The 24788-nt window shown below is 50.8% G+C and overlaps 3 non-coding genes across 3 annotated transcripts; all 3 read right to left on the minus strand.

Annotated features, from left to right (window-relative positions):
• Window positions 1–9880: 9880 nt before the first annotated feature.
• Window positions 9881–9953, minus strand: Trnaf-gaa (transfer RNA phenylalanine (anticodon GAA)). Its single transcript has one exon. It is a non-coding gene; the product is annotated as a tRNA-Phe (tRNA).
• Window positions 9954–10497: 544 nt separating this feature from the next.
• Window positions 10498–10570, minus strand: Trnaf-gaa (transfer RNA phenylalanine (anticodon GAA)). Its single transcript has one exon. It is a non-coding gene; the product is annotated as a tRNA-Phe (tRNA).
• A 92-nt stretch (window positions 10571–10662) lies between these two features.
• Trnaf-gaa (transfer RNA phenylalanine (anticodon GAA)) lies at window positions 10663–10735 on the minus strand. Its single transcript has one exon. It is a non-coding gene; the product is annotated as a tRNA-Phe (tRNA).
• Between the last annotated feature and the right edge of the window lie 14053 nt (window positions 10736–24788).

The raw sequence follows: 24788 nt of genomic DNA on the forward strand, positions 1-24788 counted from the left end.
TTTTTACACGAGATAAACCATCCTGACCAGGAACAGAGCTGTATAACTATCGATACAGGGGAAGTGGGACCAGCATTTCCTTCAAATTCTTCGTGAGGGTCTTTCTCGATACGGTTGTCAGGTACTCGAGCGAAAACTGCACAGCAAGAAATTTGAACGAGTCCACTACTTCCTTCAGATACCCTTTGATTGTACCGCATCTTTCATTCACAGAGGAAACAATAAGCATGACCAATGCACTGGCTAGTGCTCTTTGCACGAAAGTTCGTATAAAGGGTTCTTGCGAGCCTCGTAAAAACAAAAACTGGTTGACAAGTTGTCTGACATAACTGTGACATAGGTCGACACCACCCTCCCTCACCCGCTGAAAGAGATTAGTTTTACTACAGCGCTCCCACACCGATGACCATATGAAAACAGCAAACACACGATGTATTCTCTGAACATGAACTCTCGAACAATGAAGGACTTGCAACACGTACCGCAGTTTGGCTAAAAGAAAAAGATTGCAGAATGTGGCACGTGCAAAAACCGACAACGAGCGACCACCCTACTTTGTCTTTTCACGCAATCTTGCTGTTTCCCCTTCCCAGTACTCGATTTCTTCCTACTGATCCAAAGGTACCTCAGTTAGCGCACCGGCGTGCGCGACCACATCACGTTCTCAAACCCACAGGGTGCCGATTCCCACTCCCCATGAAAGAAACCCGTACATTTCGACCATTTAACAGAATTATTCGTTACATGGCAAAAATCCTTGGTTATCCTTATCGCTTTGCTAATACTTTCCTTGTCTTCACAGAAAACAGCCACGTCGTCAGCGTATGTAAGCAGTTTGATCTCACTCGAGTGAAAACAAAAGCCGCGCAACTCAGTGTCCTGAATTATTTTTAAACAAAAGGGTTACAAAAAATATACAAAATAACAGAGGGCACGCTGGGCATCCCTGCCTGACAGAAGACAAGATGGGTGTACTTTTAGTGACATTTTTCGTGACAATTTTGTGGCGAATTCACTGTACGCCATGCGTACTTCCTACTTCACAACCTCGCCAACCAAAATATCGTGACACACTCTGTCAAAGGCTTTTTCATAACCAATTGGAAGCATGGCAGCTCTGTTACAAAATAAATCACAACATTGTAACACGCTACGGGCGAGTGAACATTGATTAGTATACTTCTCCCTCGTATACCACGCGTCTGGTGCGGGCCCACTATGGTGTGGACCCCCACTCCCGTGAAAAAAGCCCGCACACTTGGCCCAATGAACACAGCTGTCAGTAAGACTACAAAACTCCTTCGTTTTCGATATGGCTGCGCTTACACTCTCCTCGTCTTCACAAAAAACCGCCACATCATCCGCGTATGTTAGTACTTCACTTCGCTCGTGTGTAAATGAAAACCACGTACTCCACTGTCATTAATTATTCTTAAACAAAAAGGTTACAAATAAATTACAAACAGAAGAGGAGATGCTGGACAAACTTGTCTGGCCGAAGGCAGTACAGGAATACTTCCCGCGACATTCTTGTTGATTATCAGTTGAGTGCTGCAGTAGGAGTATGCCATACGCACTCCCTGTATGATCACATCACCAACATTTATATGCTCCAAAATGCAAAAAAAATCTCATGACACACTCGGTCGAACGCTTTCTCGGAATCAATTTGAAGCATAGCGATCCTTTTAAAAAACATATCACAACACTCCAGCACACTGCGCGCAACATGAACATTTGTTACTATACTCCTCCCCTTTATGCCTCAGGTCTGATTCGGCCCTACTACACTTGTTAAAACACTCTGCAATCGTTGCGCTAAGATCTTCATAAGAATTTTATCATTTACACTGGCCAATGTCATCGGCCGGTACCCAGAAACTGACAGAAACACGGTCTTCCGATTTGGGTATCAGGAGGGTGTGCGTGCGACCAAACGACCGCGACAATATACACACTAAACTTTTTACACCCTTTTTGGCCGAAAAGGGTGTAAAAATCTTGTCCCATGGCTAACACCTTTAAAAGGTGTTTTGGCAAAAAAAGGGTGTGTAGATGCAAAAAGGGTGTTGAGCTCAACACCCTGAAAAAAGGGTGTTTAGTCTCACACCCTTTTTTGAGGTGATGACATGCGCAGTGGCAATGTCAAACGGCGGACCGCGCAGCATTCAACACAAACAGCCAATACGCACAAGTTACAGTTGGAACACGGGATGCAAGCGGTACAAGGAGTGCATACTTAGTTAGTAATACATGTGCTGTTCTTGCTTTTATATCCAGCAGAGGAAAGCCCCCCGGTGGAGTCGGTGGGCTTGTCTCAAAAACTAATATTTTAGCGCTAATTTTGGAAGTATGGATTTTAGTATGGGAATATACAAAGCAACACGCGGATTTGCAAAAACTTTTTAATTACGCGGTAGTTTTTGTGATCCATAACTTATAGAATTTTATTAAATACCGTACAAATCTTCCCCACCACCTAAACACCCTTCAAAAAGGGTGTTCATTATTTCAACACCCTTTTTCCCAGAAGGGTGTAAAGCTACAAATTAGGGTGTTCGAAACTAAGAAAAAGGGCGTAAAGAAAAAAGGGTGTAAGAAAAAGGGTGTAAGAAAAGACCGTCAACTAGACCTCCAATTTTGGAGATATTTTGTTCCGGTTTACACGGGAGGACTGAACATTCTCTACAAGCGGGGGGTGTTTTGTACCTCACGATGTTTACAGCAATGTGAATTGGCATAATTTATTACCAGTGAAGCTCTTTAAGTTTCAGGAGGTAGTTTCGGTGGCACTAGCAAACAAATACAAAGAAAGAGAACTGCGGCACCTGTAAAGGGTGCACCACTGCATATAGGGTATTATAACAGTGAAGCCGGCTTTCGAGCTTGTTAGAGAAAGGCGTCGAAGAAAGGCGTCGAGAGAACATAGAGAAGCAAAAAGAACTGGTATGGAACCGGAGGTAGTGAAGGAAAAGTGGGATGTCTACCGTGGGAAAAAAACTAGAAGTGCAGAAAATGGTGCAAGCGAAGATCAAGCAGAAAAGCGAACAATGGATGGCAGAAATACGGAAGAAGGACAAAAGCGCATCCAAGAAGTTTTGGAACCATGTAAAATCACTAAGCTCAAAAAACGCTAACCATCAAAAATTCCTGATTGATGAGGAGGGGGAACATTTAGAAGGAGAGCACGCGTTGGCGCATATTCATCGAGTGATTAGTGAGAAGTTTAGGATAATAGTGGTAGGGAAACCTGCACCGATAACATCAGCGCCACAAAAGACTGCGGAAAGGGAAATAAGTTTGAGCAACCTTGATTGGAAAAAAGCAGAGCAAAAGGTTTCCCCCCAGACAGCAGTGGGCCCGGACGGAATACCAATGCAACTGATAAACCTACTTGGACCTAAAAGTAAGGAATCGTTTATGACGGCAATAGATAAGGTAATAGAAACCAAACAAGTACCAGAGGACTGGTTAGAAAGTAGGATGAATTTAATATATAAAGGCAGAGGAGACAAAGCCAGTATTGATTGATACAGACCACTCACAGTAACGTCAGTGGTGTATAGATTCGTAATGCAGGCGATAAAATCAGAAATTCAAGCATGGATGGAAGAAAATGAAATACTTGGGGAACTGCAGAATGGATTTAGACAAGACAGGCGACCGGATGACAATCTGTTCGTGATAACGCAATGCATTGAAATTGCGAAAGCACAGAATAGACCACTATGGATTACGTTCTTGGACATTGAAGGGGCATATGACAACGTAAACAGAGAACGGCTGTGGAGAATGTTGAAACTCCAGGGATTAGATGACGAGTTAGTACAGTTCCTTATAGCAATCTATAAAGACAATAGAGTGCACCTTACTTGGGAAGGACAGAAATGCGCCCAGCAGGTCAACATCCATCGGGGACTGAAACAGGGATGCCCTTTGAGCCCAATACTGTTCATGCTTTACATGGCAGGGTTAGAAAAGAAACTGGAAGAAAGTCAACTAGGGTTTAGCCTAACCCATATGCTGCAAGGCGAAGTGGTACAACAGCATATTCCGGGAATGTTATACGCAGACGACATTGTTCTTTTAGCTGATAACCAAACCGATATGCAGCGGCTAATAAATATTTGCGGCCAGGAAGCCACTGACCTCGGGTTAAATTTCGGTGCAGAAAAATCAGGAATAATGGTTTTCAATGACGCTACCACCGACGTAGTGTCTATCCAGCAAGGCGAATTACCTAGAGTCAAGGAATATAAATATTTGGGAGTGTGGATAAACGAAGGGGATAACTACTTAAGTACTCACGAGGAGCAACTTAAGGTTAAGGGAAAGCGAAACGCAGCTATAATGAGGCATAGAGCTCTGTGGGGGTATAACAAATATGAAGTAGTAAGAGGAATGTGGAAAGGAGTAGTGGTTCCGGGTCTCACGTTTGCGAATGCTGTACTCTGCTTAAAATCAGACGTTCTATCATGCCTTGAAGTAAACCAGAGAACGGTAGGACGTCTGGCCTTAGGCGCGCATGGAAAAACAACTAACGAAGCAGTTCAGGGAGATATGGGCTGGGCGTCGTTTGAAGTTAGAGAAGCTCAGAGTAAAATATGCTTTGAGATGAAGTTGAGGGCAATGGATCAACGAAGGTGGGCAGCTAAGGTTTTTAGGTACCTATACTTGAAAAGCGTGGACACGCAGTGGTTAAGAAAGACTAGAAGGCTAACGATGAAATACGGAAAGAACAGTGGGGAATCCAAAACAGCCAAGGTAACCAAAAAAGGCAAGGCAGATTGAAACGAATAAATAGAGGGAAAAAATGGAAGCCAAAACGTCATTAGAGATGTACAGGGCTGAGAAGATGAACATCAGAAAGGAAGATTTCTACGATAATTCCCAGGGCAGTGCTTTGCTTTTTGAGGCTAGAGCAGGTTGCCTGCGAACTACGAGTTTTGTGGGGAAGTATTCACAAAATGATGGGGTATGCGTGGTCTGCGGAAAAGAAACAGAAACTATGCGGCACATCGTGCTAGAATGTGAGGGTATCCATCCAAATCTACATGAAGGGAATATTGGGCTTTCAGAAGCCCTAGGATTTAAGGGTATCACAGAGGAAGTTAACTTCAAGGCTGTCGAGGGGACGAAAAGAAGATTAGAATGCTGGTGGACGAAAAGCAGAGAGGGGAATATTGCCTAGGACAGTTACCACCTGTAACAGAAAAAAAAAGTATTTTGTGCCTAATAACCTTTTTGTGCCTGCCCTAAGCAGCGCTAGTATTGAACCAAAAGTGTAAAACATAGGTATATTAGTCTTTTTTGGTAAGATGGCATGTCATCACCCCGATACAAAGGGGAAACCAATAGAAATCATCATCATCATCAGAGTGTGAACACAAGGGGCGTATGCGTATCCGCACCTCTTACTGTACCAGTTCAAAGGTACTGGTTTTTTTTTTATTCTAAAAGGCAAAAAAATGGGCGGAGCTTACAATAGTATTGCAAGGATGGAGAAACAGCATAGCTGGGGGCCGACCTCGCTTGTTTCTCCCTTGGATCCCTGGCAGTTGGGGGGGTGGGGAGGGTAACATTGGAACATCCTTGTAAAATCCGGTTAAACGTGGCCTTACCCCTCAGCGGTCATCCTAGCTTAGCAAGAACATTGTAAAGCTTAGCAAACATAACAAAACTTAGCAACACTGGAAGAAACTAGATCGACATTTTTTGCAACTGAACACCTATTTCACACCGTTTCAACAACCTACAGAAAGCCAAGCGTGTTGCAGTCGGTAAACATCCTTTTTGCCACACGACTACAGTCTTTTTAATCTTGAAGGTTCAAATTGGTATTTCACGTGCCAAAGCTAAACTTGGGGCATGTGGTGCAACGAATAAGGAAACGAGCGATCATTGAATAAGAGCAATTATTTTTTTGGCGTTTGGAAATTTCTTGCGAGTAGAGGCGTATATGAGGGGATGTCTTCTTCTTTACAGTGCTATTATGCTTCCAAACATGGCCTTATTCAATGAACAGCTGAACACCTTTTCCACAACCTTTCAACACCCTAGCAAAACCCAAGGATGTCGAAGTTGACAACAACCTTTTTTTCAAACAAAAAGGGTGTATAGCTAGGAAAAGGGTGTTGAGACGCAAGAAAAATGGTGTAAAGGCCTCCCAACACCCTTTTTACACTTATGCTACACCCTTTTTGGCTAAAAGGATGTGAAAAAGTTTAGTGTGTACCGTGGAACCCTACGCCTCGCGAAAGAGCATAAATAAAAACGGAGTTACTATGTTTGAAAACGTTTTATAAAAAACCGCTCGAAGCCCGTCAGGTCCCGGTGCCTTCGCTACTTTTAACTCCGATATTGCCGTCTGAATTTCGCCAAGCGATATCGGTCGCTCTAACTCCTCCCTCACATCATCTTCGAACCTTGGCATGGCTGGAAGAAAGCCCCGCTTGAACTCATCAGTTTTTGGAACTGTGGGGCTAAACAAATCTGAATAATGTTCTTGAAACGCATTTTTTATGTTCTCTTCGTCACTGGAAAGCGCGCCTCGCCAATATGTTTACTTGATACCATTGCCTCTCTCGTACCGTTCTTCGTCTTTTGTCGCTCGCTTTGTTGGCGCTTCGCCAGCCAAAAACACTTCGGCTCTCGCCCTCACGGTAACTCCCCGATATCTTCCTATATCGATGGCTTCCAGCCTATGGTTCTGATATCTTCTTTGCATGCCCCAGGCATTTCGCTTTCGAGTTTTAACATGCGTTGCAGACTATTTGATTCGGTTTTCCACTTCCCTCTCTTGCCGTTTAAGCACTGTCCCACTCTCCATCGCAACCATTTTGCATTCCTGTGTGAATATCTCCCACCTTTCCAACCAGCTGCTGATTTGATTGTTTGCTCATTTTGCTGTAATTTCCTGGACTCTATTCCTTAATGTGCTGTCTTGCAATATTTTACATTAATTTTCCAAAGTTCCCAGCTGAACTTTGTGGGATATCGTGGGGTTCTTAGGGCCGCCCTAGGCAGTATTCCGGCATAGGCAATCAGGCTAGTTCCCGGCGTGTCAACCAGGCGGGTTCACGAGCCTACGGCAGCCCAGTGAGGTTCGCCGATACGAGAACACAGTACAGAGTAGTGCCGAAGCACAGCCGTTTATTTGGGGACTCCCAAAGCATGCGAGCACAAGGCTCGACGGCGTTCACGACGCCGTCCGGGTTGTGACCGCGAACGGGAGGCAGGCACTCACGGCGCGCGTCAAGCAAGTTCCCGCCGCGCTGTTCGCCGATGCTGCCCCGACCGGGCCTTCGTCGAGACTCTCTCCATCTTCCGTGCGAACACGATCACGCCGCCTGCGCGCCTATGCCCGCACGGACCGGTGGAGCCATTTCTTGGGGGCTGCCGACGAACCAGTGGAGCGCCAGACCGGTTTCCCCGCAACGCGTCTCTCCCGAAGCGCGCGCTGACTCGGGATCGCGGGCCGCGGTTCTCCACGATTCCCACACTCCTACCCCCGAAAGACTGGACGCCCCTTCAGCTCAAGTGACGCCAGGTTACACCACACTCGTCACGACGCCTCAAGTCAGCAATACTGCCACCAAACGCCACTCCGACGCCAGTCCACACCAAAGTTCGCCACACGATGCTGCCGTCGCGATGCTCGCCTCACAAACACATTGCACAAGTTCCGAGTTTCTCACGGTTGGGCAGCACAGCAGGTTGGCAGGCCCGGGGGTAGCCCAGCGGCAGCCGACGAACGCCGGGGTCGCGCCATGATGTGACCCCCACTGCCAGCTCGAGGTGGTAGCACGAACGGCCGCGCCCACTGCGGCTGCCCGAAGGCTTGCGCCACTCACGAAGGCGCCAGATAACGCCGCCTCCTGGGTTCCGTGGCCGCTTCGACCCCAGGTCCTCCCGAACTTTCGGTTGCCGGAAGGGCGGTGGCCCGGCGGGCCGGAGCGGCAACTGCCGGCAGCTCCGCGTGCCGCGCTCGGCCCCACCGGTGGTTCAGCAGGCCATCCTCACTGTCTGTGGCAGTGGTGACTGGCGTGGCTCCCGGTGGTCTCCGTTTGCAAGTCTCGCTCTCCCCGACTAGTTCCAACAATTCCCAACAATTCCCATCTACGCTGCCTGCCTGCTTTACGCAAGCACCGGGCCGGTGCCTGAACACACCGCCGTTACCACCCTTCAAACAAGCGGTTTCCGTGCACGTAAACGCAATTTATGCACCCAAGACGCCGTATTCGTCCACACGCCTGCATACTTCAGTCGAAGACGCTGTTTCACCACGCATTTCAACCATCTTTGCTCTGGCTGACGCGTCCATTACGGTTCCCCTGCCGTCGCCGCAAATCACGCTCGAGACGCACACTGTTCCCACACTGGGCTTTCCCAACGTTGAGGAAAGCCCGTCCTCCAACGACCTGGCCACCACGGCTGAATGGACGCAGAGTCTGCGAGCCAAAAGTCCCGCACGTCCCAGGAATCAGCCCTATCCTGATATCAAGCCACCCCCACAATTAGTCATTTCCGCCGTTAAACGCCGCCGTCGGCGTCGCAAGCGCCGACCACGAAGGCGGTCATCTGGGCTGGCACGGCAGCATGATCTCCACGTTAGCCGCCTGTTCCGGCGCTGCGAACGTCCGAGGCGAATGCGTTGGATCAGTCATGTTTATCGCGTTTGCCATCTCTTGTTTGCGGTTACTCCTGCACCACGAAAGTGAAAGTGCCGCGGTCATCATCGGCGCCGTCTCCCGATTCCAAGTCAATCATACGTCTCGATGCTGCGCCCGACTGTACCCTCTCCACCTCAACTTCGACAGATCAGGCGTGCTGCTACACGGGCACACTCACGATGCTGAGCACTGTGCTTACAGCGCCCGATCTTCCTCAACCGTCTCATCTGCATCTGTGTACATACCAGCGGCAGCTGGGGATGGGACCGGCCGACTTCTAATCAAGCTAGACTGCTGCACCACACCCAGCCCAGGCCAGCGGAAGCAACAATGGGCTCCCGAAGCCCTTAAAATGACGACTTGGGCTGTAACCGGAACACCTTACGAAAGTGACCACTTTAATATCTTAGATTGATTGATTGATTGATTGATTCTGGGGTTTAACGCGCCGACGCAACGCAGGCGATGAAGCTCGCCGTAGTGGAGGGCTCCGGATTAATTTTGACCACCTGGGGATCTTTAACGTGCGTCGAAATTTCGTACACACGGGCGTTTTTGCTTTTCGCCTCCATCAGAAAAGCGGCCGCAGCGGCCGGGAATCGAGCCCGCGACCTCGTGCTCAGCAGCGCAACGCCTTAGCCACTGAGACACCACGGCGGGTTAATTATATTAGAGTTGAACGGCCTGGACTACGGACACACCGTGTACATAGATAGCTTCCAACACTAGTTGCTAATGTTCGTTTCCCTTTTGTCGCGCTCGGCGCTAGGGTGGGAGCCCTGTAGCGGCCTCTTCGTCGTCAAAGCATGCGCCCACTATCATCACCATTGGCCGCTGTGCCAGCGTCATCAGCGCGGGGCCTCGGCACGCAGGCAGAGCCACGCGCCACAAAAAACAACCCAGGCTGCTGCGCTGCTCGGCCGCATTTCACGGGTGCTCCCCGGCTCGCGGACTAGTGCTGCCTTCGAAACTGATCTGAAAATAAATGTAGGGTAAGCCGCACGGCCACATCGGCGCCCACAGTATCAAAACAAGAAGACAGATGCTGAAACCCGGGATCGAACAAGGGACCTCTTCATCTTCAGTCAAACGCTCTGCCAACTGAGGTATTTCGGCCGGTTAAGAACTAACACGCGTTTTTATTACGACAACCATGTCGGCAAACAAGTGAAATAAAATCAAGTGTATCAAAACAAAACCAATCCAGATGCCGAAACCCGGTATCGAACCAGGGACTTTTAGATCTTCAGTCTAATGCTCTCCCAACTGAGCTATTTCGGCCGGCTAAGAACACGCCTTTTTATTAGGACAACTATGTCGGCAAACAAGTGAAATAAAATCAAGTAAAGGGCAAACCTTCCGATGTAAAGGGCAAGCCTTCGTCCCATCTCTCGTCACATTGTTCTAAGCATGGATGTTATCCGAAACTTAACGGGACAAGTATTTTGTTTTCACACAAAGACGCGCGCACAAGGGAGATATCTGAAGCCTTCTTTATCAAAAAGAATGGTGATGACTGCATTAGTTCCCCCTCGGTGTGCTTGCTGGATTGTGAAGTTGATTACCTTGACCGCGCATGAGCTACAACTTTCAGTGTGTGCAAGAGTGTTGTGAGCATGGCCTATGTCACGGTGTGTTGGTACGCAGGCTTCTTTATATGTTCTTCCAATTTCTAATAAAAACTTCAGTTGTTAGTAAGCGCTTGTGTTGTGTCCTACCCTTTGTCCTGTCTAGTTTGTGCTGCTCCCTCAGAATGAATGTATACCAACTGGCCCAGTTCTCGACCTTGTTAAAATCAAGTGTATCAGAACAAAACCAAGACAGATGCCGAAACCCGGGATCGAACCAGGGACCTTTAGATCTTCAGTCTAACGCTCTCCCGACTGAGCTATTTCGGCCGGTTAAGAACTAGCACGCATTTTTATTAGGACAACTATGTCGGCAAACAAGTGAAATAAAATCAAGTGTATCAAAACAAAACCAAGACAGATGCCGAAACCCGGGATCGAACCAGGGACCTTTAGATCTTCAGTCTAACGCTCTCCCAACTGAGCTATTTCGGCCTGTTTTTTTTTTTTTCTTTATTTCCTGCATTTTCTAGGTTTACACACTATTATCGGTTTAAAACTCACCGGCAAGACTTTGGCTGGGGAAAACTGCTAAAAACGCCAAAACTATCAAGGTTCCCAAAATGATGCAGCCGCTCGGTTTCTATACATTGCATCTCGTACACTTTGTGGAGTAACTTAACGTTCTCTGCAAAATACTGAGACACAGTCTTCGCATCTGCATCGGAGTGCCTTACAGCCATTCGACTTCGCCATATTGCGTACAGGCCTAACAGCATGACAAGGTCACATGGTAGGCCATTTAGGGCTTCTACCGAAAGAAACCGGATACCATGCGCTGTGAGTGGGAAGTCTTTCTTTAACGTCCTCTGCAGGACGTCCCAAAAAAATATGGCGTCCCAACACTCAATGAAGACGTGCTCTATTGTCTCTGGTTTCTGACAGAGGAGACAATTAGTTGGCCAAGGTACAAACAATCCTTTTCCTTCCATCCATGTTTTTACTGGGAGGGTTTCTGTATGTAATTTAAAAAAGAATGTCTTCACTGAGCCCGGGACAACCATCTTCTTAACACGGTAAAGAACATCCTGGCCAAGGCCTTGATTGTACAACGCCCGATACAATGGCACAGGGAACAGCATCTCTTTCAGGTGCATGATTAAAGGTTTCCTTTCAACCGTTGACAGATATTTAAACGAAAAGCGTGCACCCAGAAATCTGACAGCAAGCACCACTTCTTTCAGGTACCCTTTTACCACACAACAAACATCATCACTTGACGATACAATATATTCGGGAAGCTCTTTCACCAGTGCCACTTGTAGGAAAGTACGGAGAAATGGGTCTGTGGTGTCCCTCAAAAACAGAAACCTATTCACAATTTGCCGCACAAAAATGTGTGACAGACCTAACCCTCCTTCCTTAACTCTACGAAAAAGATAAATCCTGCTCATTCGTTCCCACGTGGATCCCCACACAAATACAGCGCACACTCGATGTATCTTCTGCACGTGCAATCGTGAACAGTGCAGCACCTGCATCACGCACCATACTTTCGCGAGAAAGAACAGATTGCATACACTTTCCCGTGCAAAAATAGACAAAGCCCTGCCTCCCCATTTGATTGGTTTTTCCCGCAATTTTTTTGTCTCCTCCTGCCAATATGTATTGGTGTCCTGATAGCAGTCCAGCGGCACACCGAGATAGCGCGATGGTATGACCGTCCACGCTACGTTTTCGAATACGTATGGCGTCGAGCTCCATTCCCCGTGCCAAAAACCCGTGCACTTTTCCCAGTTGACCGAGCTGCCAGTGACGGAGCAGAATTCTTTGGTGACTGCTACTGCACTACTCACACTTCCCTTGTCAACACAAAACAAAGCAACATCATCTGCGTATGCAAGAAGACGCACCTCACTTGAGTGCAACTGAAAACCATGAATATCCTGACTATGCAGAATCTTCAGACAGAAAGGTTCAAGAAATATTGAAAAAAGAAGGGGGCTAATTCGACAGCCCTGCCTAACAGAAGACAAAAGAGGAATTCGCTCAGTGACGCTTTTGTTAATAATTAACTGCGTAAAGCAGTTGCTATAGGCCATGGAAACTCCCTTTATCACCACTTCACCAAGGTTTACATGTTTAAGAACACAGAATAGAACCTTGTGACAAACCCGGTCAAAGGCCTTTTCGAAGTCAACTTGCAATACTGCTACTTTTCTGTATAACATTTCGCAACACTGTAAAACGCTCCGCACCACGTGAGCATTGGTCACAATGCTCCTCCCGCGGATACCACACGTCTGGTGCGGCCTCACTATGGTCTTGATTACTGTTTGCAAACGTTTCGCAAGCACTTTCATTAAAATTTTGTAATCAACATTAGCCAGTGTTATTGGCCTGTAACCTGACACTGACTGCAGCTTTACGATGTCCTCGGATTTCGGTATTAACACCGTATGTGTCCTTGAAAATGACGGCGGAAGGGATTGCCTTTCATACGCCTCTTTAAATACAGCATACAAAAAAGGGGCAAACTTTCCCGCAGTGTTTCTTGTAAAATTCAGCTATTAGCCCGTCTGGCCCCGGTGTTTTGCTAGTTTGTAATTCAGCTATTGCGTTCTCTATTTCCGCAAATGATATCGGCTCTTCTAAAGTGCGTATAACTTCCGAATCGAGCCGTGGAAGCAAGGGTAGAAACGTTTCTTTGAACTCGTCCATTCTAGGCGAGCTGCGACCAAACAGCTGGGTGTAATGCTCGACAAACGCATTTTGTACGCATGTTTTGTCTTCAGTCAATCGACCACGATACATTATGCTCTCAATATCGCTCTTTCTGGTATACCGCGTTTCGTCGCAAAGCGCCCGCCTTGTTGGCTGCTCTCCGGCCAGAAACCTTTCTGCGCGTGCGCGTACAATCGCCCCTTCAAACCTTATCTTGTCTATTGCTTCCAGCTTACTTTTGATCTCCGCGATATCTTCCTTAAACAAACCTGCATGTCGCTTTCCAGTTTCAGCAACTGTTTCAAGTTAGAGCGCAGTTTTAAGTGCGAATGCACTTTATAAGCGACCCCAAACCTTCCACCGCCGGCGGCGGCGTCCGCAGTCCTCCTCTCCCTAGCAACGGCGTGGAGCGAAGAGGAGCGTCGGTAGCAACGGCGCGGTGACGTCACTTCACCACGTGACCGCGCTCGCTCCGCCTCCTCGCCGTGGCTGCGCGGGTGCGCGCCGCTCCCCGCACCGCTCCTCGCGCCGTGACGTCATGGTATGACGTCACAGCGCGTCTCCTCTCCCCAGCAGCTGCCGCGCGCCTCTCTCTCCACCGTGACGTCACACTGTCTCCTCTCCCCCTCGCTCGGCTGCAGCTGCCGTGCGCCGCTGTCCCTCTCCCCTTGCGCTCGCCTCCTCTCTCAGCCACCTGGCTCGGCGCGCTCGGCGCGGCGTACCCCCCTATATATCAGCGATAAACTGCCAGACCTCCGTGGGTCGGCTCGCGCGCGCTCACGGGCGAATGCCAACGGATTTTAACTTTACTCCCCCTCATAGCATCACCCCGTGCATTCGCACTTAACCATGTTCACCCTCGGGGAAATGCTTGGGAGTTTTTTTTTCCACTGTTCTTCTTTCGAACTTTTTTAGCACGCTTGCTCTTTCTACTGCTTCTATTTTAACTTCTTGCTTAAAAAGCTCCCACTTAGTGCCCCAGTCAGTGTCGTAATCTTCCAAGTGTTTAATCAAACTACCATCCACTTTATCGCAAAATACAGGGTCATTCAGTAGTCTTGCGTTTAATTTCCATAAATCCCAGTTAAACTTGTTCGCTTTCTCTTTTCGCTTCCCAATCGTGAACGAAACCAAGCAATGATCACTGAAACAAACATTTTCTACCGAATACGAGTTACATTCCTCGGCCACTTCCAACGACACATATGCCCGGTCGAGGCGCGCATGACGTGATCCCTGAAAGTGCGTGAAACGCAGACATTTAGAAGGTGGGGCGAACTGACCGACGTCTATAAGCTCGTATTCCTCAATGAGCTCTACCAACACTTTCGTACTTTCGTCTATAAACGGTGTACCACCACTTTTGTCTTCGCTCGCGCAGACGCAGTTAAAATCTCCTAGTAGCAACACGTTTTTATCACACCCCAAGTACCCCCTGATTAATTGGAAAAATTCAAGTCTGCCCAGTACTCTGTTTGGGGCATAAACGCATATTAAACGAAACTCTACATCTACAAACGTAAAATCACACAAAACAAGCCTTCCTGACTCACAGGAAATCACGTTTTCTACACTCAGATCCGTTGAATTTTTCAACAAAACACAATACCCCGCAGAAACCGCTACTGCATGGCTGACGCAGACACTGTAAATATTTCCAAACTGTTTAACAAAGCTGTCAGTATGGTTCTCTCTTTCAATTTTCGTTTCTTGTATTGCTAGCACGTCGATTTCATTTTCATTTAGCAACCGTTTCAGTTGGCATTGCTTGCGCCTCTCTCCTAGCCCCCTGACGTTGAGCGTGCCTACGCGGAGTGGTTTTTTAAAAGTCATTTTTCTCGAAGTGAGAACCGCACGGAGAGCCTAGTTTCGAAAATACATCGCTTACTCTGAAGAACTCCACGTTTCAATGAAGAGCTTACGTGGTCGTCCAGTACGTACGAGTTGGCCTGCCGTGCCTGAAACGTTCTTCGCACACCCCCTTCACACAGCACTTTCAAGTTTTCGCTGACCTCGGAACACGTTCAGTCGAAACGTTCGGCTTCGGCCTGAGCGTTGCCCTTCGTAGTGACGTTGCTTTAAGCGGGGGCCCCTCCACGTTTTCACTTTGGCTGTGCGACTCACTACTACTGCGCTTTCTCACACCACTAGCGTCGTTAGCCATTTCCTCGTCGCTCGTTGCCCCTTCCAAAGTTGGCGTAGCAGTTGACACTGTCACACCAGCTGTCATTGCACCATCTTTGATAGACGTGCCCTTCCCAGGGCTCTGCTCGAGACGACTCGGCGACTCGACACTTCCCGGATTTCCGCCTTCTCCACCTTTTTCGGGTGGTGGCTCCACCGTGCTCTCGGCTTCCGTGCTCTTGCCTTTAGCTCTGGCTGCTTCCTCGGAGTCTTCCTCGTCCATAATCATCTCCGAGCTATCCTCCTTGGCAACATTCGTGGCCACTGCCGCATACGTCTTCACACAGTCGGCAGATTCGTGCCCAAACCGCCGACAAGTGTTGCACCGGGGTACCCGACACTCCCTCCGGACGTGCCCCTCGCGTTGGCACCGCAGGCACTTCGGAGGTCTCCCTGGAACAACGACGAGTGCCAAGTCCCCGGCAATACGCAGCTGATGCGGGATGTCCTCGGGCTTAACGCCCACGTTCAGCTTCAGAACCGCCACGCGCGTCATGGTGGACTGCTTGCTGCACCCGTCCACCCTCCACTTTTCCTTCGTTACTTCGGTAACTCGCCCAAACGGTGCAAACGCTACCTTTACTTCTTCGTCGGGAACGTTGTGCAGGATCCAGTGCAGCTTGATGCGCAGGTCTCTGTTGCCCGGGTCAATGACCAGGCACCACCGCCCCTTCACAGTCATCTCCGCCACGCCCACCATCTTTTTTTGTAGGTTCGGCGCTTGCAAATGTGACGGCCCAAATGTGGTTCATTTGATAAGCGCCGAGCGCTATCACGTCGCCGAACAAGCCTTGTTGCAGCAGGGCATCCCTGAAATCTTCAACCCGGTAGGGCCGCCCCTTCACATCGGCATGGAATAAAACAGTATTTAAAACAACTGACCCTGTACGTAGTGCAGGCAAAACAACAGAATATTCCTGGCCGGCTTCTTCATTCCTGGTACCGCGGCCGGATGGACCGCTGAAAACCGCTCCGTGGGAGCCCTGCATCCTGCGTTCGATCACCTCGGTGGCCGGAAGTAGAATCCGAGCTATTTCGGCCGGTTAAGAACTAACACGCGTTTTTATTAGGACGACTATGTCGGCAAACAAGTGAAATAAAATCAACTGTATCAAAACAAAACCAAGACAGATGCCGAAACCCGGGATCGAACCAGGGACCTTTAGATCTTCAGTCTAATGCTCTCCCAACTGAGCTATTTTTTTTTGTTTATTACCTTTTGCACACACGTAATACAAGTCACGGATAAATTAAAAACCGTCTGACAAACTTTGGCTGACGGAAGGACTTACAATAAACATCAAAAGTACATAGCTCTTCCAAAACAGGAAGCCATTCAAGTTCGGGGTCATGTAACTTGTACACTTCATACAACAACCTGATATTTCGAGCAAAATACTTGCTTACAGTGAGCGCATTAGGGTCCGCATGTCGCACAGCCATTCTGGACCTCCAAATGGCATGTAAACCTAGCGCCATGATCAAATCATACGGGACTTCATCTTCACGCTCAACCGGAAGGGACCGAATGCCATGTGCTGAAATGGGCAGGTCTTTAACGTTCTCTGTAAGATGTCCCAAAAAAATACGGCGTCCCAGCACTCCGCGAAAACATGTTCCACTGTTTCGGCTTTCGCACACAGCGTACACATGTTTGACCAACCAATAAACAGCCGATTTTCCTCCATCCATGTTTTAACTGGCAGCGTTCCTGTATGTAACTTGAAAAAGAAAGTTTTCACGGATGCTGGGACTGCCATTTTTTTCACACGGGATAACACATCCTGCCCAGGACCGGGACTAAACATTTCACGATAACGTGGTACGGGGAACAGCATCTCCCTCAAATTATTTGTAAGGGTTTTTCTCGAAACAGTGGCTAAATATTCTACTGAAAATCTCACAGTAAGAAAACGAAAGGACTCAACCACTTCCTTCATATAGCCTTTCACGGCACCACATCTATCACTTACAGAAGAAACAATATACATAGGCAAGGCATCTACTAATGTAATCTGCATTAAAGTGCGAAGAAATGGATCACGTGTATCACGCAGAAACATAAAGTGGTTCACAAGCTGGCGAACAAATACATGGCACAAGCCAACACCCCATGCCTTACTCGGCGAAAAAGGTTACTCCGACTGGAACGCTCCCACACCGATGACCAGATAAAGACTGCGAATACTCTGTGCATTCGCTGCACGTATTGGCCGCGAGGCCCACCACTGGAGAGGCCGGCGCTGCGATCGTTTTGACGTCACTTGTAGGATCACCGTTCCTATCTTGCTGCGTAGTTGGCTTGCAGCGCGTGACACTTCGCTTAGGAAGCGCGTTCTAAAAGTGTTTTCGTGTTAATTTCCTTCGTTTGAAGTTAATTATCAGTGCTTCAAGCGCAGTTAGACCTCATGGGGAATTTATAACCGTATCAACTGTGGTTTACCCGCAACCACCATGAGCGTGGTGGTGTACTACGTATGCGACCGAAGCGTATAAGCAGCGGCTTGTTTCCCCGATGAACAATGTGGACTACGGCGATCGCCGAGTGAAGTTTCTAGATTTCTCTTGTTTGCAAGAAATGTATAAAGCAGGAAATCGTGAAGCGTTAACTGCTCGCAGAAGCACACGCTCCCGCCGTGCCTGCCCGCACGGCCGACGGTGCGGCTCGAACCGACGCAGCTCGCGGCAGCAACAACAACAAATAAGTTACAGATTGGTGAAAGTGGATGTTAGTGTGATGGAAAATTCTGATAGGTAGTGTCATCAGCTGTGGTTTTCAAAGCGATGCTCAAATATCTGCCGCGATTTACGCCGACCGGCCGCGGAGGTCGGTCCCGGCAGCGCCGGCCCGTTCACGCCGGTGAGGCGAGCGGCCGAAGGATGGCTATGCTTGCGCGCAAGAATCGGCCGAGGCCGTGCAGGTATCTTGATCGTCGATCGCTTCAACGGAAATCACCGCGCTTACAGAGTTTCCAGCGCGGTGAAACGTTTTGTTAGGGGCTGTCACTCGCAACTCTAACGGCGATGAAATATATTCTGCGACGCCAAGCCTAACGTTCTCAACATCCGATTACGTGCATCCGAAGCCGGCTGCGAGCTGTTGAAGGCCCTCCCGTCGCGCACGCGCGTGTTGCGTTTGGGTTCCTCTAACTTCTTGGGGGCCCCCAACGCTCGGCTCTCCGTTCTAAATCTCCCCAATTACCCGAAATCATTAACGACGTGTTTCGCCTCGTACGCAGGCTCGCCTTCTGTGAGCAGTCGTGAGTTTCGAAATTGATGCTTGAGAAAGGCCGGCTCACAATAAACATACAAAATACGCTGCAATTATAAATTACCACGCCGAACACCTAACGAAAACTAAATATAGCCTTGTTCAGACACGCGCGAAGGCGTTAAAAACTCGAGTTCATACCGTTCATACATTGCGGACAAGTCGCGAAAGTAAACATCAGCCGTGCAGAGTACACGCTACGGCAGTAATCGTTAATCAAATCCGGGCATGACTATAAAAACATCGTAGGGGAAATAGGCACTGATTAAGGCAAACTACAGACCATAACAATACTTTTAAGCATGCGCGGCGAAGCAATCCGATCACCGTTCTCGCGTAGTCATTCATTTACCAGGCAATACGAGCAGTTCGCGTGGCGAGATCATAATTGAGCGACGCGTTTCCGTCGCTGTTACAAGGTGTTTCCTTGCACACGCATGTACCGACACAAGTATTTCATAATGAATTTACAGCGTACTTTTCTCGGCATCAGTTGCATCGTCCTTGGCGTTAGCTGGCTGCGTAGCTGTGGGTCGCGATGGTACCTAAACGCGGCGGTGTCGCCGGGAACAAGCGAGTTGCTGATTGCTTGCTCGAATTATTTGGTTTACAGACAACTTTTTTGGTAATTTGCATCAAATCCACAAGGAGGGGGCGAGACGGTGGCCACAACAAAAAAACACGCTTCCGCATACGCACGGGAAATGTGTTGTAGCAGACGACAACACGATTCGGCGTCCTACAAGTGACGTCACTCATAGGTGGCGCCACGGTATGTCCTCGAGGCCAATACTCGTGAATAGTGAAGCACCTGCAGCACATACCACAGCTTTGCCAAAAGAAAAAAAATTGGCGCCAATCCACTTTGTGAATGTGGTTGGAAAGCAAAGCTGTAAGCGGCACCCACGTTTACCCATGCGACATCACCTAAATTCACTCACGTCGCTCTACAAATCGTGAAACCAGAGAGAAGTGAAATGCACTTAACCACACCCTCTATTACTTCAAAGCGATATTCTTGCTCAGGTTAAAATAATGCATGATGCATGAACGGTGGTTGGTCGAGTGGTATTGGTGCAGCACGTGAGTGGAAACTTTTTTTGTAAAATTATAGCTCAAACCCGGTGTCAGGCGATCTCACTTCTCCGTCTCTGCCGTCGCAGACGGAGGAGACGAGCTCGGCGGCAGAGACGAAGCAGGAGCGGGAGGAGCAGGAAGAGGAGCACGAGGAGGAAATACTTCTATTGAGATTTCTGAAGGGCCCAGAGTGCGGCCCAGGGTAGTGGTTCCTTCCTGAGTGTAGCCCATATTCACTCCGTGCCGCCTGTGTTCTGCCCACCGGCTGAAGCTGGGTAGGCAGAGAGGGTCTGGACAGCAGAATCTCCCATTGCTTTTGTTTGGTAGTCGATGGAAAGAGAGGAAGGTGCTTTGGGCTAAAGTCGCAAACCCCGATTATGTGGCAGAGTGTTCCTACTATGAGCAAAATTTACATTCAGCATCGTAGCTATTCGGGTGCATTAAGTGAAGACGCGTCCGGTGTGGGGAGGAGCCGGATTGTATGAGCCGTATGGTAGTTTGTTGTTCTTTGGAGGGGTCAGGGTAAGGGGAAGGTAGGGTCTGCCTCAGAAGGTGATAAGCTGGGTTATGTCCCTGAACGAGACAAGCGGGTGACTGTCCTCGTGCAGCTCCATAACACAGGGGTGAAAGTGCAGGCTTAGTGGACGCATTCGTTGCCCTCTATGAAAGCGTGAGCGAGTGTCCAGATGAGCTGAATGGAACCATTTGGGCAGTGGTTTTTAGCAAACGCAGTGAAGGTCGGGACACCAGGCCCGACAGGTAATTCCGGTAGGCTTGTTGGGAATTGGTGACTACTTTATGGACCCCGTATTGAGAGCCAAGGCGATGGCTGCCTCTTTTGCTGCCATCATGTCTTCGGTCTTGAGTGAGGTACAAGCAAGGAGATTGGTTCTGGAGGTAGCCATGATGATGGCGTACTGCTGCTTTCTATTTTTGGAGGCGTCTGTATAGATAACTGCGCGATACCTACCGAGAGTGGTGTTGAGCGCGTGAGCCCGTGCTTTTCGGAGACCCTCGTCTTCTGAGGGCTTCATACTTCTAAGCAAAGGGAGCATATTTATTTCTTGTCGCCAAAAGCCCAGGAGTACATCAAGCGGAGTGACTTTCTGTGCTGCCCAGCCAATCTGGTGAACGATGCGGCGACCCGCCGCAGTTCTGCTTGTTCGGAGCTTCTGGATAGAAAGATGACCCTCTATCCGCTCTTCCACCGTGTTGTAGGTCCCTGTGCTAAGCAGCCTCTCTGTTGACGCACTCATGGGAAGACCAATGGCTTGCTCCACAGCCTTTCTAATCATTATATAAAGCATCTTTATGTCCTCCTTGCCGAGAAGAATACAGGGGGTTGCCGTAATTTTGGCGAGGACGAAAGCTTGAACTAATCGAAAGGTATCGGATTCCTTGAGGCCTCGCTTCTTAGCGGCAACTCACCTGATTATGTGTTTTATTTATTGATGCTGTGTTTGAGGCACTGCAAGGATATGTCACTCTTGGTGTTGCCTGAGGATGTAGGCCCAGAATTTTGATGCTGGGGCTTGGGGTGATCGCCTGGCCATTAAGGAGCATTTGAATGTGTTCCTTGATGTATTGTCTGGCGTGAGGGTGGACGACAAGGAGCAGATATTTTTTACGCGAACACTGGAAGCCACAGGCCCATAGGCGTACTAGAAGTGAGATGCCATAGGTTGGTGTCAGCTTCCTTTATCGCTATCTATCGCGTGGCATTTAGCAAGAATGCAAGGGTTAAACCCGTAGATGTGCTTGGTCAGTGCACCACTTGTCTTCCCCGTCTCCGCGTGGGCTCGTAGCTGAATCGATAAGACTACGGGCTCTTGTATTGTTACTCTGTTAGTTCCAGGTTCGATTCTTGGCGGTGCAGTAAATTCTTTTATTTGTTTGCGGGAGTTTTCTGGTGACACCAACGGTCGCGAAAGAACCCTTGGGGGGTAGAGGTAGAAAGCTTTGCTTTAAAATGGAGAGCCCAGTGCCTTGCCATTTTTCTGCTTAATCGCGCAATTCAGCTGTCTGTCTGCGCCAATAGTGATCACTGTCCTCGTAGTTTTCGAGAGGCACACCTGAGTATCTGGTTGGCGTCGTCTGCCAGCTTATGCTTTCAAACACCTCCGGGGCTTCTTCCCAAAGCTTCTTCCCAAAGTTTCGTGAACAAAAATATGTTGCACACTGTTGCGCGCACAAACATCGACAGCGCACGCCCCTTCCCTTCCCACTTTTCCGCTTTATCACGCAACGCAGTCGTCTGGCTTCGCCAGTACGGGTCGCTATCTCTGTAGTTTTCAAGTGGAACGCCTAAGTATTTGACCGGCACAACCTCCCAGTTCATACCTTCAAAGACAGCAGCGGTTACGTCCCAATTGCCATGCCAGAATCCCAAGCACTTGCTCCAATTTACCGAGCTCCCAGTATATTCACAAAACGTCTTAAGCAACGCAACTGCAGTACTAATGCTTTTTCTGTCACGACAAAATAAAGCGATTGTGACAAGTGTGTGGCGCCCCCCATCCCTGATATTCGTTGGCCGCTAAGTTCAGTGGCCCCACCAGGCTCGGTGGGCAACCTTGTGTGTGGCCGCGCAATAAACACCGCCGAGCACGGCTGCTCGGGGGTCAGTTACCGTCACCACCAGCACGCTGCATGTCGTCTCTCGGCCGGAGGGTACCCCTACCCTCCCAGGTTCACGAACGCGCGTCTAAATCGTGACACTGGCGACGAGGATGGGATCCGTCGCCACTGACGCCACTCGTCGTCATTGACACTGGCGACGAGGGAAGAAGCCCGCGGAGCGGCCGAAGCCACCGTGAACGCCGCCACCGAGAACGCCGAGACACCGCCCCCTCGAGCCAACCGCCATTACGCCATGCCGCTGTACGGGAGGCTAGAGCCGTTCGAGTGTGAAGGGTCCGCCTGGCCGGTCTACGAGGAGCAAGTCGGCGTGTTTTTCCGGGCGAACGACACACCCGAGGCAAAACAGCGCGACATCTTCCTGGCCAGCTGCGGGACCCGCGTCTTCGCTCTCCTGCTCGACCTGCTCAAGCCGGCCACGCCGCACGAAAAGTCGCTGGGTGAGCTGCTCGCGACGCTACGCTCGCACTACAGCCCGGCTCCGTCGACGCTAATGGAGCGTTTTCGCTTCAATAACCGGAGCCGCCAAGACGGAGAGACGCTCGGGCAGTTCGTCGCAGCGCTGCGAGGGTTGGCGAGCGGCTGCGCCTTCGGGGAGCAGCTCGACTCGCTGCTCCGGGACCGTTTCGTCTGCGGCATCAACGACCCCGCCATGCAGACGCTACTCCTGGAGCTTCCCGACCCCTCGCTGGACGACGCCGTGAAGGCAGCGCTGGCGATGGAGGCTGCGGCCAAGGACGCGGGCGAGCTAGCGCGTGCGGCCGGCTCACCGTCGGCGGAGGCGGCGGTGAACAAGATGGCGGCACGGCATGGCAGGTGCGTTCGCTGCGGTGGTGACCACCCCCCCTCCCAGTGCCAGTTCGCGCAAGCGGAGTGCTTTGCGTGCGGAAGAACTGGGCACATTGCTCGGGCGTGCCGAGAGGGGACGACGGCAGACGGACGGAAGCCGCAGCCGGCGGGCGTCGAGCACAGGTTCCGCGCCAGCCCACGGCCGAGGGAGTCGGCGCAAGGGTAGGCGGCGGCGGCGTGCGGCAGCAGCTTCGGGTGCAGCGGCTAGGCTTCACGTCGTGGCCGAAGACCCGCAGATTTCCGACATGTGGCACGCGGCCACAGTGCAGCCGCCGGTGCCACCATACTGGCTGACCGTCGAAGTCTGCGGGCGCCCCATCTCCATGGAGCTGGACACAGGGGCCAGTGTGTCGGTCATGGCCGGGAAAGCCTTCAAGCGCACCTTCCCTGGCGTGGCCGTCGAGGCGTCGGGCGTCATGCTGCGCAGCTACTCCGGACAGCTCGCCCAAGTCGAGGGTCAAGCCCAGGTCAGCGTCCGCCTTGGCGACAGGGAGGCCACCCTTCCCCTGTACCTGACCAAGGGGCCGTCACCGACGCTGCTGGGCCGGAACTGGATCCAGGCGTTGGGCGTGAGGCTGCCGGAGTACCAGGAAGCAGTGCCTGCAGTGGCAGACGTCCCCGGCCTCCTGACCAAGTTCGAGGCCCTGTTCCAGCCCGAGGTGGGGACATTCACCGGCACGGCGGCTAGCGTTGAGGTGCCAGAGGGAGCACTGCCCCGTCCAGCCCGACTGCATGGACGGCGTCATCGAGCAGCTGCTGCACCGGCGAGAGGCCGGCACCAACGGCGGCGAGGTGCTGGGCACCAACGGCCGCCTGCTGCACCTGGTGGTGCTGGGTGCCAGGGCCAGCGCCCAGCAGGTGGCGCAGGCTATGCGGCAGGTGCTCCCGCAGGGTTTCCGGCTCGACGACAAGGCCCAGTACGCGCTGGACTTCGGGATCATCGACGGCGACGTGGGCCTGCCGCACAACTCGTTCCGCACGGAGCCCCTGCCCCAGGGCTGCCTGTGCGTGTACACCAGCCAGCCGGGGCTGGAGTACATCCGCGAGAGCCTCGAGAAGACCCTGCTAGCCAACCTGGAGCAGGAGGACCAGCTGCCCTTCCACGGCCTGCCCCTAGTCATGGTGTTTGCGGGCCAGGGGGACTTCCTGCGCGAGGAAGGCATCATCCGGGCCAAGAGCCTGCAGTGCCCCTTCGTGGACGACGGCGGCGGCCTGGACCCCGTGCGGCTGGAGCAGGCGCTGTGCGCGCTGGTGGAGAGCATCGAGCGGCTGCACATCTACCAGGCGCTGCCCGCGGTCGCGGGGCCCCGGCTGGACATGCGGCTGATGCTGTGCATGCTGTGTGGGGACCCGTACGCGCCCGAGCAGGTGCTGGCGCAGCTGGGCTGCTTGACCACGGGCCCGCTGCACTGCCTCAGCCTGGACTCCTTCAAGGGGAGCCAGCTTCACCGACCGCTGCCAGCACAGCACCAGGGGCTGGTGCTACTCGCGCCACTGTGGCGCCACGTGCAAGTCTTTCGACACCGGGAAGGCTGACAGCTGTTGCGAGTGTGACACAGGCGGCACCTAATGCTGCCACAACGGCCTCGACACCTGTGCACCGGCGGAGTGAGAGACTGCGGAGACCTCCGGACCGGTACTCGCCGGGGGGACAGGTGTTTTGCGTTTGTGTAGGACAAACAAACTTGGGGGTGAGGGGTGTGACAAGTGTGTGGCGCCCCCCATCCCTGATATTTGTTGGCCGCTAAGTTCAGTGGCCCCACCAGGCTCGGTGGGCAACCTTGTGTGTGGCCGGGCAATAAACAC

The sequence above is a fragment of the Haemaphysalis longicornis genome, unplaced genomic scaffold (genome assembly GCF_048455015.1).
Source record: "Haemaphysalis longicornis isolate Haplotype H1 unplaced genomic scaffold, Haemaphysalis longicornis Haplotype H1 scaffold_1, whole genome shotgun sequence".
NCBI lineage: Eukaryota > Metazoa > Arthropoda > Arachnida > Ixodida > Ixodidae > Haemaphysalis > Haemaphysalis longicornis.